The following is a 19,712-nucleotide window of genomic DNA, read 5'->3' as shown; positions in this document are numbered from 1 at the left end:
GTAGTCAGGTAATGAAGCAGAGCCAAGACACACACACACACACACACACAGAGACTGCTTTCTTCATGTAGCTAACTCCCTCTAAAGTTATCTAACAATGAAAAGAAAGTGGATTTCATTGGGATTCATGCTTATTCCTACTTGAAAACTCCTATCTACTTTTCCTCTCCCTCTCTTTTTTTAAGATGTTATTTATTTATTTTTAGAAAGAGGGAGAGACACATGGATGTCAGGGAGAACATTGATGGGTTGCCTCTCAAATGCGCTCTGAGAGCGGACTGAACACACAACCCAGGCAATGTGCCCTGGCCAGGAATCGAACCCATGACTTTTCAGGGTTCTATTTTTCTCTTCATAATTTATATAGCAACAGGAATTATTACCTAAAAATTATAAAAAATATAATTTAATCAAACCTGGGTGTTTTTCAAAAGGAGGCCCTCAGGAAGTCCGAATATCAGTCTCTCTGTGGAATAGCAGTGAATTTAGTTTTCCTGATAGAAGGGGAGGCTGGCAGGTTCTTGTATATAAATGGTTTCAAAAGACAGTGATGATACCAGTAAGTCTGGGATCATATAACTACTCATTAAATAGCGCATGACATAGGTGGACAGAATGGAAAGCATAGTAAGTTTTTATCTCGGTCAAGGGTTGTCAACTCTTTGTAAAAGGGTAGGTACTACATAATTCAGGGTTTGCAGGCTACATACAGTCTCCATTACATTTTGTTTTATTTTCCCAAACACTGTAAGAATGGAAAAACTATTCTTACCTCATGGGCCATGGAAAAATAGGCCATAAGCCGTATCTGGCGGTAGGTTGCCTGTCCTTGATCAAGTTATCTAAGTTATCATGCTTTTACTACAGTGGAGTATAACCATAGTTAAATACAGAAAAAATAGCCCTCTTTTTCCTCCTCATATATAAGGTTAAACTTATTCAGGTATCTACTAGGTGTGTTATTTCTGCCTGCTGCACGAGAGGGTGCAAAGACCACCGTGAAGTTCCAGACCTCAGGAAATAGTGAGATAATTAAGGAAGTCAACCAAAAATAAGACTGAGCACAAATGGCATTTTTTTTGGTCCGAGAGGCTCCAGGACACTTGCTTAGAAAATTGGCTATTTTAAGAAGTCTTAAAGGATCTGTGCTTGATGTTGCTGAATGCCTATTGATCTCATCTTATTTTCTTCTTTATTCTTCAGTGCAAGTGTGTGACTAGTTCTTAGGTATATTTCACAGCTTCTCTTGTAGCTAAGATTAGTGTGTGATATAATACTGGTCAATGAAATATATTTGGAAGTTTCTGGATGGAAACATTTATTTTTAAATAAGTAGACTCAATTGCCACATGATGTTTTCCCTTCTTCCTGCCTGAAATATAGATGTGGTATTGGCAATGGAGCAGTCATTTTGCAAACATGAGGCAAGAAGCAGAAAGTTAAAATCTAAAAGTGACCTGGACTCTTCTTGGTTCTGTGAAGTCATATTACCAATGCTGGACAGTCACGTCTGGACTTGTTCTTACCCAGGGGAAAAATAAACTCCTTACATATGTAAACCTTTATATGACATTTTTTTTCTGGATACAAATAGATTGGATCACAAACAGAAAAAAACTGTGCAAGGTCGTTCCAAGGAGAGGAGGCAGAATGAGCCAAGGAACTAAGATTTGAAAATCTGGAGTTTGAACATACTTTAAAACTCCAGCTAAAATATGCCCTTGCTCCAGTTAAACCAAAAAAAATATGGTTTAGCTGGAGCAGAAGGCCTATGAGAGAGAATACAGATTAAAAGAAATTAAAAGGTGTGCTGTTACCATCTCAAGAACAGCTGTGGACAAAGGAATTTGGGCTTAATTCTGTTATAAGTGGAACATTTAAAATATTTCTTTCAGGCAGAAGATTGACAAAGGATATGATACTGACAGTGTTATAGTCTACAAGGAGCAGGCAGCAACACCAGAATTATAGAAATTGTTTGGAGTTGTTTATTTTTTTTACTTGTTGTGGTAACCAGGTGAAGAATAAATGAGAACAGCGGGAGTGGAAGTGTAGAAGGAGAAAGGGTGATGTGAACAACATTGCAAAGTTATATTTGAAATTGTTCCTCAGATTTTGTCTTCATAACTTTTTTGGCTCTTTTATTAAAAACTGTTTTATGACAGAGATTGACTTTGTTCCCCGATTCTAGAAGAAAACAATTTTTTGAGCTTGCTTAAAAAGATCAATTACTATAATCTGTTGTTTTAAGGATGATCAAGAAATACAGTACAGAATGCAATTGTTCACATGCACAGCCCTATGACCACGTGGCCGTGTTTACCAGGCAGGCAGATATCCCAAGATTTCTCATCGTACAAGGCTGTGCTTTTTCAGGGAGTGGAAAGCAGACAGAGAGAAGGGAAATATCCTGGTTCACAGCAAATAAATATCAACAGGGGTGAAAGAGCATCCAGAGGCAGAATAGAAGCAGGAGAAAATATTTACATGTATCTTATTTTGTTTGTCTTGTTATTCTTTTTGTTATTTAATCTATTTATAAACTGATGGATTAATCACTTGCTAAAATTACTTTCCAAGAATGAAAGGCAAAAAATATCTCAAAATATCAACATATGCAAAATAAACACATATAGTTTTCAAGCTCATCTACTTAACACTGAGACTATATTTAACTTTTAAAGTACATTTTACAAAATAGCCAAGAGATGTAAAGTGCAACATTGAAGAATAGTTAATAATATTTTGATAACTATGCATGGTGCCAGTTGGGTACTGGGAACATTGGGGGAACACTCTGTAAAGCATATGACTGTCTATCCACTAGTTGGTAAACCTGAAACTATTACAAAATAATATTAAAGGTAAACTGTACTTGAAAAATAAAGTTAAAAATACATATACAAATTGGTCCTGGCTTGATTTTTCAGTTATTGTAAGCTGTAATCCTATCCCCTTCATTCTCTCTTTTCTATAAATCTACTAATTTTTAGACTATTTTCATAAGATGTAATATCTAGTTTCTGCATCTTTCCAGTTTACAATTGTCTTTCAAATTAGGTGACACCGAATTATACCAGATAGCATAGATACAATATTTCTAATATAAAAATCAGAAAACCTAGTACTTTCTCTGGAGAAAGAGTAGATATCTAAAAGGTTTTTGATTTTTTTCACCCTGTGAGTTTTAAAGAATAGTGATAACTTTATGAGATCTTACAAATTATGAAAGAGCAACTGGTTTGGTTCTAAAATAAGATATTTGTTTTAATTATGTTGATAGTAGTGTTGTAATAACAGTAAGTAGAAGTAATAATTTACATTTACTGAATGACTTTTCATGCCACTCACTGTTCCAAGTGCTTCATGTACATTAACACATTGGCTCTTCATTGCAACTCAGTGAAAAATCTACTGCAATTACTCAAATTCACAGCAAAGGAAGAGGTTAGAGAAGATTAGCATACAGATGATAGCAAAAGCCATCTGAAATTCTTCAAGAGAGTGAGACAATTAAGAAAAAATCCTTCTCGTTTACCTTTATCATCCAAGTTCCATGTGCATTGGCATATATTCTGAACTCAACTCATTGCCATTATTTGTGTTCATCAATGGGTTTGAAATTGTTTGAGAGAGTTTTTCTAAAACTTGAAATCAAGGATTGAGCAACAAAGAAAAAGGACTCATGGACATGGACAACAGGCGATTGCTGGTAAAACAGGATATAAGGGGACCAAATGGTAATGGAGAAAATATAATAAAGATTGTATATTAAAAATAAATGAGATACATTAATTCTTAATGGATACTTTATTTGAAGAGTGCATTTTTCACCACAAAACACTGTTTTCTGTACCTAGAGATGGCATGATGCCTGCCTACTACTTACTGTTGAAGTGCTCCCATCTGCACATGTCTGCATCAGTGAACACTACTGATACCCCACACTTCCACTTTAAGCTTTCTGTCTGAAAGCTGAAACTCTTTCTCCCAACTCACCTGACTGCCGAATATCCTTAGGAGATATTGCCAGACAGGTGGCACTCTGAGGACGGTGGCTGATGGGAGGTTGCCCTAGGCACGAGAGTACGGAAGAACTGGAAAGACATGGGTGTTGCTGAAGTAAACTGTTTGAGTTCTATAAAGAAACTTGGCAGGTCATTTCTACTCTTAACAATCCCTTTCTCATCTGAAAAGCAGAGCTTGGATTGGTGGAGATTCCTAACCAAAGAGATGGCATTCTTTCAATTTCATCCCATCACTTGAAGGGCATGTGTGTGTTTGTGTATTTCTTCCTAACTCACCCTAGTTTTCACCTTCAAAGTTATGAGAATTTGTTTGGAACTCCTGTTTGGCAAAACCAAATTATTTGCTTCAGTGATTATCCTACTTCAGCAATGGGTGTGGTTTTTATCTTTTTTGATCTTTTAAAAGATTTTGATGAATTGTAAATTCATCTGCTGGTTTCTCCAGCACTGTTTGGAAAAATCAAGCAAGCAGTTCTGAAAGTTTGGTTCAGGGCAAGGAAAATGGAGGCTCAGAGCTGCTGGGTGTGATTCATCCAAGCTCACGTCACTCGAGAGTGGGAGTGGTTGTCCCACAACAGATTTGGCAGTCCGGTGTGCACGTATAAAGAGGATACTTTCTAATTCTAAAAAAAGAGAGCGCAAAAATTTCACAAATGCTAATTACGACTAATTTGAATCATAGCTTTCAAATGGGATTCTCAGGAAGTTGATTCAGAAACTTTATAGTGACTGTGCACATATTTAAAATTGATAGAGAAAAATAATATACACCTGAGAAGGTTGATTCATTTACTAGATTGCTCACCATTGAAAATAAAAAGTTGTTATTCCTGACTGCTTTTTTAGTGGAAGACAAGAACATAGTGAATTCGTGTTATCAAATGTCAGTATCATGTTGCCAATGTCAGTGAAATTTCCTTTTTCTTCAATTAATTAACATGGCAGTTCTGGCCAAGATGGAGGCAGAGGCAGAAACATTTCTCTTCCTCACACAACCAAAAGAAGGACACCAACAAATTAAAAAACAAAAACAACCAGAACTACCTGAAAGTTGAACTGCATGGAAGTCTGACAATCAAGGAGTTAAAGAGACATTCTTCCAGACTGACAGTGCCACAACCTACAGTGAAGTGGCTTGCCCTGTCCTGGTAAGGCTCCACCACTTATACCATAACAGGTTCCAAGACAAAGAAATGTGGTCCAAATGAAAGAACAGATCAAAACTTCAGAAAAAGAACTAAGCAATGAGGACATAGACAACCTATCAGATGCAGAGTTCAAAACACTGGTAATCAGGATGCTCATAGTAATGACTGACTTTGGTCACAAAATGAAGGAAGACATGAAGACTATACAAAGTGGAATAAAGGAAAATAGAGAACTAACAGTGAACTAACAGTGAAGGGAAGAAAACCAGGAAGAGAACTAACAGTGAAGGGAAGAAAACCAGGATTCAAATCAAGGATTTAGAACAAAAGCAAGAAATAAACATTCAACCAGAACAGAATGAAGAAACAATAATTCAAAAATGAGGAGAGGCTGAGGAACCTCTGGGACAACTTTAAACATTTTAACACCAAAATTATAGAGGTGCCATAAAAAGAAGAGGAAGAGCAAGAAATTGAAGTTATTTGAAAACATAATGAAGGAAAACTTCTTCAATCTGGCAAAGGGAATAGATCTCCAGGAAGTCCAGGAAGCTCAGAGAATCCCAAAGAAGTTAGACCCAAGAAGAAACACAGAAAGACACATCATAATAAAGATACCCAAGATTAAAGATAAGGAGAGAATCCTAAAAGCAGCAAGAAAAAAGGAGACAGTTCGCTACAGAGGGGCATCCATAAGACTACCAGTGTATTTCTCAAAAGAAACCTTGCAGGCAAGAAGGGGCTGGAAAGAAGTATTTGAAGTCGTGAAATGCAAGGACCTAGATCTAATATTACTCTATCTAGCAAAGCTATCATTTAGAATGGAAGGGCAGATAGTGCTTCCCAGATAAGTTCAAGTTAAAGGAGTTCATCACCACCAAGCCTTTATTTTATGAAGTGTTAAAGGGAATTATTTAAGAAAAAGAAGAACATAAAAAACTATGAACAATAAAATGACAACAAACTCACAACTATCAACAATTGAAGCTAAAAAACAAAAACTAAGTGCACAACTCGAAAAGGAAAAGAATCACACAAATGGAGATCACATGGAGGCTTATCATTGGGGAGAGGGAGGAGAAGAATGGGGGAAATGGTACAGGGAATAAGAAGCATAAATGGTAGGTACAAAATAGACAGGGGGAGGTTAAGAATAGTATAGAAAATGGAGAAGCGAAAGATCTTATATGTATGACCCATGGACATGAATTAAGTTTGGGGGTGTGCTGGAGGGTGGAGGGGTGCAGGGCAGAGGGGGGATAAAGGGAAGAAAAATATTGGAACAACTGTGATAACACAATCAATAAAATATGCTTAAAATTTTCCTTTTTTCTTTCTTAAGTAAGTCCTCAGACCTGCCACTGTATAGCAGGATACTCTATTGTGTCTGAGGATGATGGGATCAGAAAATGATCCTGCTTCTAACTGGTAGAATCAGAAAATGATCAAAATGTAAGAAACGTGCATATTACATCAGTGTATGCATATAAGGTGTATATATAAAACCATTTATTCAGCACTTAGTATGTCCTAGCCACTCTGCTAGTGCTTCCCGCAGTGCAATATGTGTTAACATTATTTAACCTTCCTGACAACCCTGAGATTTGTACCACCACTTCCATTTTATGGATAACCTTGAGCTTGGAGAGGTGAAGTAATTGACTTGAAAGCAGAGGAAATAGGAATTCTTGGTTACTGTATAGAACTACATCATGGAGAGTCTATGGATGAATAGTTTTCCAGGCAATAATTTTAATTTGCCAAAATGTACTATCAAAATAGTAGCTAGGATCTCCAGATTGTTGATTGTTAGCAAACCTCACCATCCTTCTTTTCATCATTGGAGGGGGGGACGGAAAGTTGTTTCTCAGTCATTACAGCACAAATACTTAAAAATATTACTATTCTTTTCTATTTCAATCTTTAAATCATAAAATGCAACTAATTTCCATTTGGTAGGATAGAGGTTAACCACACTGTATTAGTGGTGTCTGAACTTTAATATATTGCTTGCATATGGACACACTTTATTAATTCAACTTTCTACATAAAGCCCTTCAAATTAGAGAGTGTTTTGTTTTTTAAACTTATAAGGAGCTGAGCTACTTAATAATTCAGGCGTATATTCTCAGGTGAATAATAAGTTCCATAAAGTCATTAGAAGAACTAGTCCAGTCTCTTGAGCAGTTCACCATTCTACTTGATATCTTGATTAAAGTGTCAAATTTTATGCAAACACTTCCTTCCTAAACTATAAAAAGGAAAACTTGAGCTTTACTCTGGCAGAATTACTACATTCAGATTGGAACTTGAATTTTCAAGGCATTTGTTTACTGATGTAACGCAGAGTCCTGATGCTAGGTTTTAAGAACGTTGCTATATCTGTGAACCAGAACATATATTCATTATGAGAAATTTTGTATTTTCAATGAAATTAATGCAAAAATACCTATCATATCTCTTCTTGAATGACATTCAGGGAACAAAGCAATTGAAAGGGCACACAATAACTTTTCTGGACCAGCACTCTAAAGATGCTAGTTACATCCAGCTTTTTGGGCTTAACAAACAGCTGAGGTCTAATATGCAGTCACCTTTCTTTGGACTGGGTTGTAGATTATTCAATGAACATTTCTAATCAGAACCCTCCCTTCATGCCCCACTGTCTAGTCTGCTTTTTAGACAGTATTCTCTCCATCCCCTCTGTATACTTTCTGGATCACCTTAGGGATTGCAAAGTAATTTGACGGCTAGACTAAGCCAAACATAATTGGGAAAGGGAAACTGCCAAGAAGCAATCAGATCAACTGCATTCCAAAATCAAGTCTATTCCAAATGCCTGTTGGACCATCCCCATGCAGCGCACGTGGCTATGAGATTTCCAATTGGATGCTCCCCCACCCCAATCCATAGACCTGAATCTACAAGCTCTTTGAATAAAGAAAAGTGGAACTTAATCATACCTGTTATCAAATGTGCTTTAGGCGCCAAACCATGCAAAACATACGAAGGAAAGAAAATGTCAGCTTCGATCCTAAATGTCCTTGAGGAAGAAGCCTCCTGGTGCCCAGCACATCCCGGATTGGCCTGCCCTCGGTTTCCCTGTGTCTGATGTAGTGCTATTACTTGGAAACCTTTCCTTCTGCTCCTGGCAGCTCTACTGCAGCCCTGCCCCCAGACACAGCTAAGATTTGCAAATGAGGAAGGATGTCACAATCTGAAGGTGTAGCAAGTCTTGAAAGGAGCTTGGGGATTTAAAATAAAGTCGAAAGAAAGAAGGAAAGAACTTTTATGGCCTAGAGGGAAAGCAGTTAGAAAGAAAAAACCTTCTTTCACTATTACTTGTCTGGAACCACAAAAACCCCAGGACTCCATGAAAAGCCTGACCTTAGCTTAGAATCTTTCCTGATAGAAAGAAAAGCAAGTCTCACCTGTCTTTGTCTCCTGTCCTTGAGCCAGCAGTAGCAACAGAAGCAGGTGAAGGATCTCTTTCACTCCTGTCCCACCTGTTCGCAGTGACAGCTCTATTATTGCAACACTTACTTGGAAGAAAAGCATTGAGATATGTATGTAACAGGGAGGAGCTACCAGCCCTCACCTGAGCAAGAGGAGAGGTGGCATCTACTTGGCCATAGAATATTCCATATAAGCCCGGTCAGAGAGAGCATGATTAGTTGTCAGGGAGGGGGAGCTGGTAGGAAGGCTGGAGTGCGTCCCCCTGAGCCCGATGCCCTCCTTTCTCTGCCACATTGTCTGGAATGAGCAGTAGCTGCCAAAGAACATTGGACTTTTCTGAACACTCTAGGTTGCCCAGTGACTTGACTCACAACACACAGCCTGTAGGGCAACAAAAGGGAAAGGCCAGAGTGGGCAGTGTGCCAGGGACCCAGAGCCTGGCAGCCAGGCTTTCAGATAGGGAGTGCCCAGTGTAGAGTGGGGGAGAGAGGGCTGGTGGGCAAGTCTTAAGTCCTTGTTCCTAACTGGGTCCAGATTCCACTAATAGAAACTCTGCAGGTGGCAGAGAGAATCTAGAAAAGAGGTCCATGAGCCCTCGCCTTCCTCCTACCACCACCAGAAGCAGCCTCAGCTGGCAACTTGTTGCTTCTTGCCTGAAGGGCATTCACAGCCATGAAACTCAGGCAAGAACAAAGGAGCTAGCCACAGAGAAAGAAAATGTAGCCCAACTCTCAGGTGGCCTCCTCTGCTGTTTGTTGTCCTGACAACTCCCCCTTCCAAGAATGCAGTGTCCCCTCCTCCCTCAACTATGCCCATCCCCTCAGCTTCTTTCACAGTAACATTTAAATTGGGTTTCTTCCTGTGGTCCCCTCCTCCATCTTTCTCCTTCCTCCCTCCAGTCTAGGTCAAATTACTGACACCAAGTGTCCAGTGACAATAACCGCAGCTTTTGTTTTCCATGTAAAGCAGGAGAGTGTGTGTATGTAGAATGCTTCCATAAACACTGCCAGCTTTTTGAACCCACAGTAACTGAGTTTACAGGTATATCAGTAGCAATCAACTAATTATATTCTAAAAATTATGATGATGCAATAAAAATATACTCAACTAGCCCTGGCTGGTATGGCTAAGTGGATTGAGTGTCAGCCTGCAAACCAAAGGGTTACTGGTTCAATTCCCAGTCAGGACACGTGCCTGGTCCCCAATTAGGGGCACGCAAGAGGCAGCCACACATGAATGTTTTTTCTCTCTCTCTTTCTCCCTCCCTCCTCTCTCTAAAATTAAATACAATCTTTAAAAAAAAAGAAAACAATACACTCAACTAATTTTTATTTCACACCTTGTGCTTAGTAACTATTAGGATAAATTTGGTAGATTTTGTTCAAGTTTTAAGAAAACTGTTGAAAAAAATGTTGCATGTCCATGGTTTCTAAAAGATGAATAAAACAAAACAAAAACAACAAACAAATCTGTCAAGAGTTAAAGTTGAAAAACATGCACATAAAGAATTAATTCCCGCTTTGAAAACAAACAACAAACAAACAAACAAATCCTATTCTTGAATGTGAGAAGCTGAAATCAGAAAAGTTGACATTCATGCTGCCTGTCACTATCAGAACCAGTAAGTAGAGACAAGGATTGAATCTTAACGGATGCTTTATTCAGATGCCAGCAACCTAAGAAGACAGCAGATTATGTACACTAAAAAAACATCTTAATATCTCATCTCAAGCAGACCTTTTTATGAGGACAAGAAAAGGGTAGGTAAGACTTTGGGATTCAGTGGAAAAGGTTAATCTTATAAAAGTTGCAGTATATTGATTTTCCTAGGTTCCCAGCAATTCTTTATGTGCACCCCGGTTGGTGGCTGTTCCCTCTCTGGAGCCCAATGGCTCAGATACCGTCTTGATTGCTTGCAGTCCTCTTGGGGCACAAAAGTTGAATTTATTTGGTGCCTCCTGGAGTCAGGATAGGTCTGGTCATGCATTCCAGTTCCTGTAATAACAGCTTTCTACATGCATTAATCACTAAACATATTAACTATAACTAAACATTTTTAACTCTTAAGTTCCCCCCATGAAAACTTCTTTCAAGTTGAAAAAATAGGGACATTTCTCTGAGGATTCTCTCTTTTCTGTGTTATCCTTCAGTCTCTGGCTTGGTTTCACAAATGGCCCCTCGGTATACTACTATCCTGGAAGTAGAAGGAAATATGAATATTCTGGGTTTCAGATAGAGAAAAATGAGATTACAGAAGTTTGTAAATTATAACAGAAGGTTACAAAAAGTGCATTGTTACCGGAATGAGAAATGTTGAAACTTTGCCCATGTGTTTTCCTATTTTTTTTCAGATTTAAGAAAAGTTTGTTCTTAAAATGAATCCTATGTTAAAGACAGCTAACTGAACTTAATAATAGCCAGTGCATTAGACATTAGAAATACATTAAAACTCAGTGCTCATTTTGAACAGAAATACAATGATACCCTCATCAGCAGTGAGCATGCATGAATGAGAGCTGCTTGGGATTATTTGAAAGACTTCTTCAATTACGTCTCATAGCAGTAGTTGATGACATTGAGCAAGATCTCATTCAGAGATTTTTTCAAAGAAACGTATTTTTAATTATATGATGTGATATTGTTTGTTTCAGGTATACAACATAGTGACTAAACATTTATATACCTCATGAAGTGACCACTAAGATAAAGCTAGGAACCATCTGTCACCATACACAGATATGACAATATTATTGACAATATTGTCTATGCTGTACATTACAGCCCAAATTACAAATTTTATGACTGGAAGTTTGTACATCTTAATTCCCTTCACCCCCTGATTTCCTTCCCATCTGGCAACCATCAGTTTGTTCTCTGTATCTATGAGCTGGTTTCTGTTTGCTTTTGTTTCGTTTTTCAGATTTTGCATGTAAATGAAATCATACAGTATTTGCCTTATTCTGTTTGCCTTTTTCTGTATGACTTATTTCACTGAGCAGGATATCCTCTAGGGCCACACATCACTTGGGGGATTTGATGTTGGGCAGTATTTCCAGAGGACAAAGCCATTGGAGCCTGGCGACTCCAATGACAGCAGACTTCCATGATTTTCAGCATGTGCTTGTGCTGAGGGAGCTGTCCTGGGCCTAGGAAGGTATTAGAGATGGCAGGACTATTTAGCTGCGGTGAAATCTAGTACCTACGAAAACATCCTGCTGCTTACACCATTCTGTATTCTGAAAAAGGAAAAAGAATAGGGTTTGACAAGGATACTTCTCATACAAACAGCCACTGGTAGCATTCTTTTAAATTAAATTTGGATAATTTTATCAAGGTTTACACAATGTCATATCACTTAAACACAAAAAATTAGTTTTAATGATATCAAAACCAAAACTTTATTTATATAGTTTTATATAAAGAAGAAAACCAAAATAACCCATAATCCCACTGCCCTCATGTTAAGAATATTATAGAAAGGTATTAAATATATACGTTTTCTCTCTGTCTTTCAAATTCCTTTTCCCAAAGGTAATTACTGTTAATAAGTTTTTTGTCTATACAAAAGTATTTACTATACATATGTGTAACCCAGTGGTAGGCCGGTAAACATTGAACAACCAGCTCTCTGTGCCCACGTGTTTTTAATTCTCAGGTAATAACGGAAATGCTTTTACTGTCCATGGTGATGGGACCAATGAGCACGGTGAGAGCCCAGCCCAGAATTTGTGAGAAGATTCAGCTGGATATATGAAAAGAACCCTTGGGTTGTGTAGGAAACAATGTGTCTTGACTTCTTCCAATAACAAAAACTATTATGATAAATAAATATTAGTAATCATTTTGCTAACTAAAATTAATAGCTAAGCTTTGAATTTTTAGTTATTCAGTATTCAAGAACTTAGTAATTTCTGAGTAAATAAATAGTAAGCTTTCAATAAATGGTAATTCTGCGTATTATTTTACTTGGGCTGAAAAAATGGTGGTAATAAGCCAATTTAATCTTGAAAATAATTTGTCTCAGGTATTTAACTATTTAATATTTAATCTATTACATCTCCTTTTTGCAAAACATGACCCCCAGAAAAGCTTTGGTTTGGGACTTCTGCATTTAGTCCCATTCTTAGAACAGGCAATAGAGACCTCTACCCTCTTACCTGTGTGTTAGGGTGCTCTACTCTGGCCCTTTTATATTTCTACCATTTCCCATAGTGATTTATCTATGGCACCAAGGGACATACCCAGAGCCTTCACCATCTCCCCCACCTCTGGGTAATGTTCTGCCAGCCAGACTCTGAAATTTCAGGCCTTCAAAGTCTTGTGACTGCTTCCAGGGTCTATGAGATCTCCCTTCTCTTCCTCCAGGTTACCGAGGTTACATTGCTCCGCTGGTCTGTACACCCTAGTCCCAAGAGATGGTCCAGGGGAGGCCCTGTATGTGTGTGTGCTGGGTAGATAGATGAAGCTTAGATGTACATTCTGGTGTGTCCACATGGTCTCCCTCCCACTGCAGGATCAAACTTAAAATGCGATGAGAAGTGGAGAGAGATGTGGGCCTCAGGCTGCAAGATGGGAGCTTGTGTCTAGGGACTGGTTCTCCCTTCTCTGCCAAATTTTAATGTGAAACAACAAGGAATATGGGAATTCTAAATTCCAGCTTGATCCTCTAGGATGTTTTGAAGGTTTATTTCTCCAGGTTGGTTTATATAACTTACTTAATTTGACAGGTTCTTATAAGCAATGGTATGTTGCTGGTAGTTATTTAACAAGAGGCTCTCTGAAAAAAAGACAATGACTTGATTGTAATGTTTGCAATTGTGATGTTGTAAATGATCCTGCCATGGCCAATGTCAAGCTACTAATGCAACATTACTGAATGTGAATTTAGGAAGAGGCGTATAGAGTTGACTTTCCTGAACCAACAACTGCTGGGTCCAGCACATCACTGTTTATAATAACTTTAAATGCAGCCATGCTCCACTTATTAACTGAGATATGTCCTGAGAAATCTTAGGTGGTTGTGCAAGCATCACAGAGTGCGCTTACACAAACCTAAATGATCTAGTCTACTGCACACCTAGGCTACATGATACAGCTTATTGCTCCTGTGCTATAAAACTGTACAATATGCTACTGTAAAAGACAACATAAGATTGAACATAAGATGAGATACAGCACAAGAGAAAATAATGCAGCCAAGAGAGAGTAAACAGGAGATATATTAAACTATAGTACCACAACCAGCAAACTTTAAAAAAATCTATTTTAAAAAGATTTTATTTATTTATCTTTAGAGAAGGGAAGGGAGAGAGAAAGAGCAGGAGAGAAACATCAATGTGCAGTTGTACCCAAGGCACATGCCCTAACTGGGGACCTGGCCCACAGCCCAGGCGTGTGACCTGACTGCGAATCGAACCAACTACCCTTTGGTTCACCAGCCAGTGCTCAATCCACTGAGCCATACCAGCCAGGACAGCAAACTGTTTTTAATAAGTAGAAAGTGTACACTCCAAAATAACAATAAAAGTAGAGTATAGTAAATATATAAACCAGTAACAGTCGTTTATTATCATTAGCAAATAGGTACTGTGCATGACTATCTGTGTTATGATTTTACGTGACGGGCAGCCCAGTAGGTTTGTTTATACCAACATCACCACAAATAGGTGAGTAATGTGTGTGACATTGGGAGAGTTACACTGCCACTAGGTGACAGGAGGTTTTCATCTGTGTTATAATCTCATGGGACTGTTGTGGTATACGCACTCCATCGTCAGCCAAAGCATTGTTGTGTGGTGGGTGACTGTATTTAGATGTGGTGCAAGAGCCTCGGTCTGCAGTCTCATCCTCGAACCCCCAAATGTTGATGATTCATCCTGCTGCATAGAAAAGTGCTGACATGCCCTGGCTGGTGTGGCTCAGTGGGTTGAGCGCTGGCCTGCAAACCAAAGTGTCTCCGTATTGATTCCCAGTCAGGGCACATGCCTGGGTTGCAGGCCAGGTCCTCAGTGGGTGTTGCTCAAGAGGCAATCACACATTGATGTTTCTCTCCCTCTCTTTCTTCCTCTCTTCCTCCTCTTTAAAAATAAACAAACAAACAAATAAATAAATAAAAATAAAAGTGCTGACGTGTAGTGGACCCTTAATAAATATTACTTGAAAAAAAGACCCTGTTAATTATATAACTTTAGGTAAGCCATTCATCCATAAGTTAATCTGTACTCTAAGGAATTATTAACCAAGTAATACGGCTGATGTGAAAGCATCTAGCATAGTACGTGGCAACTTATTTATAATCAATAAATTTCAAAAGAATAAATAATACACAGGCAATCAATTTTATTATCACATATGGAGAAAATTCAAGCTTTTTAGTTTAAGCTGTCTTAGGTGTTTGTCATTTCCTGCATTTGTCTCTCAGTCAAGACAAATGCCCATTTCTTTCAGGGGTTTTTCTTGGGCCTTTGTAGCAGACATCTCATTTTCATACTGTTCCCTAGGGAACGGCGCTCACACAGGGTTACTCACTTTAGAAAGTTGGGTAAAATTCCACTTGGCTGCCAGTCTGTCTTCTGAGCCTAGGGGAGGAAACGCTGTGTTTTATGCTTTAATTTTGTTCTCAGCTGTGTTTTGTATCCTGAGATAGTAGGGAGAAAAATGGCTTTGAATTAATACTTGAAATTTAGTCATTCCATATGTTGCCCTTAATGAAGGATGTATTACGTTTTTAAGAGAAGCACAGGAGAAAGGAAGTGTAAGTGATTCAGCAGTGAGATTCTTCCTCTCATTTGCTTGGGTAGTTTAACAAAGCTTAGTCATAAGTGACAATTTCTACTTGGAACAGTTGTCACTCATGGACATATTACATTGGTTGGCAAATGATATACTTGGTAGAAACATTATTTTTTCCTAATAGGAGATATTTTACTCCTCAAGTGGATGTTTTCTTCTTCCTCAATTATTTCAATGATGCTACCATGAGCTCAATGAGTCATTTTCCCCCTGCTCTCTATTTTTCAGTAGTTAGACATTTTTTCTCTTCACAGTGCCACGATTATCTTTTAGTTTTCCTGACACCTCCTGCAAAAAAAAAAAGTTGTTTGACTGAGCTGTGCTTCTGTAAACTCAAAACCCTAGGAAATAAATGTCTTGTAAACATGGGAATCTCCCTTTAACTATCAAAATCTCCCCCAAAAAACAAAACCACAAACAGTTTTTTCTCCAAAAGGAGCAGCCCATTAAGGAGTCTCCCGCATCAGATCACTCAAGTGTTGAGAACTCGTCTGAACAGGCTGCTGAATGAGAACATAGATTCATCAAAATGGACATCAACATACAGGCAGAGCTCAAGAAAATCATCAGCAAATGCAGATGTATAACTTATGGTTTGAAAGAAAGTTAGCTATCTTCTGATCCAACCATCTTATTCTATAGATGGTGAATCTGGAATACTCCCAGACTAAAGAAGAACCTGGAATCATCAAGGGCACTCTAGAGATTTTCTTGTTTATATTAGTGAGAATGGGCCGGGGAATGGGCTGGGGTATGGTCTCTAAATAGATGACTGCAAAGCTCAGTGGCTTAAGACAGCAGAGGGGTATTTCTCACATTCGTGACATGCTAATCCCGTGTGGGCAGTGGGGCTGCTCCACGGGCTTGGGGATCAAGACTGGTAAAGTCCACTTCCTGGCACATCACGAGATGCCTTGGCGGAGGGAAAGCAAGCATGGCTAATTATGCCTGGAATTTAAAGTCTCCCATCGTGTCACATATCATTTCTACTCATTTTATTAGTCAAGAAGTCAAATGGTCCTTTTTCCCTTCAGGGAGGTGGGGAACTTGTTATTGGAAGGGGGAAACTGGAATATTTCCGAACAGTCTCAATGTCTGCCAATCCTTATTACTCCTGCTGTCATCGACAATTTTCAATTATGTGAACTCAGAGACACAGCTAGAAAACACGAAATATGCTGAGGCATAATAAGACCTTAAAATAAGCTATTTTGAGGATGCGATGATAGAAAATTTACCCTAGAAAATTATCAGGGAATGAGTGGCTGAAAAGTTTCTTCCATCTCTCACCTGGCTGGATTAGTAACACCCAAGCAGTTGCAGGATAAATGACATTAAGATACCTAAGGAAAGGATCAGTAAGAAGGTGGGGAAACACTGAAAACCAGGAGTTAGAATAAGGACACTGATGGCATCCCTTCACCACCACACAAGGATTTGGCAATACAGGTGGATACATCAATGTCCAATAGCACTTATTATTCAATAACGTTGGAAACCCAACGATACTTCTCCTTGCCCACCAAGACATTTTTATGTAAAAATCTGGCTTCCAAAGATTTTTTTCTTAAAGGAAGATAATGGGATGCTCAGGCACATGTGAATATTTCACAGTTGAGAATTAAGTGTTCTTGTTCTAATTCAACACATTGGTCTCTGCATTATATGCTTCAGTTTGGACATTGCAAGGCAGCCTCACTAATTGTTATCAGCTCTGGAGACTGACATTTTCTGGTTCTGCACAGCGAATACTTAATTGTAGTAATCAAGTATTGATTACCACAGAGATGCTACTAGATAAGACCTTCTACTCCATGGTCTGGTAACCTTCTGGCAATATCTGAACTCCTGTCTCAACCATCTCTCACCCTCCAAAAGACAGTTCTTGCCTCCTCCATTGGTAACATTACCTTCAAAGTCTGATGTGAAGGGTGCCAGTTAACTTCCCTTCTTAATATGATCTGTGTTCTACCCAAAGAAAGTGAACCAGTGGAACATGTCCCATTGATTTCAAGGTACAGCATCTCCTCATTATTTGTTCCTGAGCTCTTGTCAAATGCAAATGTTCTTTGAGAGAAGTACTACTGTATCACTACTGTTTACTGAGGTACTGAGCATTTCTTATGGAGCAGACACCTTAATCAGTGCTGAGGTAGATACTATTATTTCTACTTTACAGATGAAGAAACTAAGCTCAGACAAGTTTGTAACACCCCAAAGTTTACTAAGCTAGCAATTAGCAAGACTTGGATTCGAATGCAGTTCTGACTTCAAAATCCAAGCTCCTTATCACTCTGCAGCAATGAAGGGACTAAGAGTGACTGCGATACTCATTTGTTCAACAAGCAGGTTTAAGAGCCCACTGTGAACTCTTCAAGTCGCCCTTCAAGGAGATGTTGAGGAAGACAGACAGTGTGTAAGTAAAGTAATGAGATCATTTCCGTTAGTGGCAAGTAGTGCAAAAAATACTAAACAGGGAAATGGGATGGTGAGAAATTTGAGTGAAAAGGTAGTAGTCAGGCTGGTCTGGAAAAGTTTTTGAAAAACAAGTTTAGGGAAAACATGCTCCAGCTGAGACCTGAATGATAAGACAGAGCCAGTCTCTGGGAGAGGGCAGGGAACATTCCAAGCAAGGAGAACAGAGGACCGGGTAGGATAAGCATATTCCAGGCAGGAAGAAGAGCCCCACAGAAATGTTTGAGGTAAGGGTCAGCATGGCGCCTGTGAGGCACAGAGCAGCCACTGCGGATGCACACAGTGATAAGGGGGAGAATGGCGGATGACATTAGCAGATGGGAGGAATCAAGTCATTTAAAGCAGAACATCCAAAGAGCAACATCTACTCTTGGATATAAGTAAAAGGTTTAACAGGGAAAAGTTCAGGAGTCTCAGAAGACAGAAGCTTTTTGCTTTATATTTCTTTCCAGGGTCAGCCCTGCTCCCAGTTATCCTTAACTCTAACCCCCTAGCCCCAGACCCGAGGATATGTAGCACAGATTTGGTTTTAGATGCACAAACCATTGCATTTCTTCAAGCAGCCATTGAACCTGAGACAAGGGATTGTCTAGTAGGGGTGTCCAACCTTTTGGTGTCTCCGGGCCACACTGCAAGAAGAAGAGTTATTTTGGACCATGCATTAAATACGTTGTGACATGTAATCACAAAAATTCTCATAATGTTTTAAGTAAATTTACAGTTTTGTGTTGGGCTGCATTCGTAGCCACCCTGAGCCACACGCGGCCTGCAGGACGCAGGTTGGACATCCCTGGATAATACTGACTGCAGTTGGCCTAAGCCCATATTATTATAAACAGCTTGGCCTCAGCCACTGCCACCCCCTTCAGAAATTGGTGTTTAGAATTGGACGTTTAGAAACCTGCGTAAAGAAATGATGGTGGTTGAAATGAATTCTAACAGCTGGTAATGGGACTAAATGAATGTTACCTGTGGATTTGAGGACAAACACTGAGAAACTGATGCTTTCTTCAGATCATCAAATTTTTCCCAAATCAACACTTGTAACATTTGCCTCAATTCCATATGTCCACTCTGAAATGAACAGGTTTCCTCTAAGTTTCATGGGAAAGAGTCAAGTGATCTTGAAGTTAGAAAATGTCTTTTATTCTTTGGCTAAATTCTAGGAGACTCAGTGGGACTCAAGGGAACTTTACTTGCCGTTTTAATTTTTTTTCTACTTTTTAAATTGAGATATAATAGACATAACATTATATTAGTCTCAGATATACAACATAATGATTCAGTATTTGTACATATTGTGAACCACACCCATCGACATACGTAGTTACAGTTTTTCTTTTTCTTGTGATAAATGCTTTTAAGACTTCTTCTCTTAGCAACTTGCAAATATCCTTGCTGTTTCCTTGCAAGTTTACCTCCTGCAGGAACTTTCTCTGCAAGCCAGCTCTCAAGTTACTTCAGCAAAGTAACACACAATCCTGTTTGCCGACTTGTTTAACAAATGAAGTACTCTCCAGGCAGTTGGAATACCTCTCAGCAAAAGACTTAAACATATGCCTAGGCAAATAGATTGAGAGTTTGATAGTATGATTTGAAAGAGGAATTTAGAATGTGTCTGGAAGAAAATATATGCTACACTGGAGTCTCTTGACAAACATGGTCCAATGTGTGTGATTCGTGGGCAAACTTGCATTTGGGAAAGTATAGTAATGTCTTTTGTTCACTTGAAACTAGATCCTAAATCTCACATACTTACCTTATTTAGATGTGTTTACAATACTTTTTATTTGTTCTTAGCTTTATAGGATTC

The 19,712-nt window shown here is 38.7% G+C and overlaps 1 protein-coding gene and 1 long non-coding RNA gene across 5 annotated transcripts in view; one reads left to right on the top strand and one right to left on the bottom strand.

The window, feature by feature from the left end:
* The window catches only part of BBOX1 (gamma-butyrobetaine hydroxylase 1), a 58,930-nt gene extending 49,996 nt beyond the window's left edge, over positions 1 to 8,934 (bottom strand). The window contains exon 1 of one of the 2 annotated variants that reach the window (XM_053673085.1): positions 8,608 to 8,934. The gene's annotated coding sequence lies outside the window, so the exon portion shown is untranslated. Of the gene's footprint in view, positions 1 to 8,139; positions 8,274 to 8,607 lie in introns of those variants that run through there. The other variant, XM_053673086.1, reaches the window with a different exon arrangement.
* LOC119049901 (uncharacterized) overlaps positions 1 to 19,712 on the top strand; it is a 237,696-nt gene that overhangs the window by 172,703 nt on the left and 45,281 nt on the right. The gene's annotated exons all lie outside the window — the stretch shown is intronic.

Source organism: Artibeus jamaicensis, unplaced genomic scaffold (assembly GCF_021234435.1).
Source record: "Artibeus jamaicensis isolate MK-2021 breed Jamaican fruit bat unplaced genomic scaffold, CSHL_Jam_final contig_797, whole genome shotgun sequence".
Classification (NCBI taxonomy): domain Eukaryota; kingdom Metazoa; phylum Chordata; class Mammalia; order Chiroptera; family Phyllostomidae; genus Artibeus; species Artibeus jamaicensis.
Note: the sequence above shows the minus strand (reverse complement) of the source record. Positions and strands in the feature narration are given on the sequence as shown.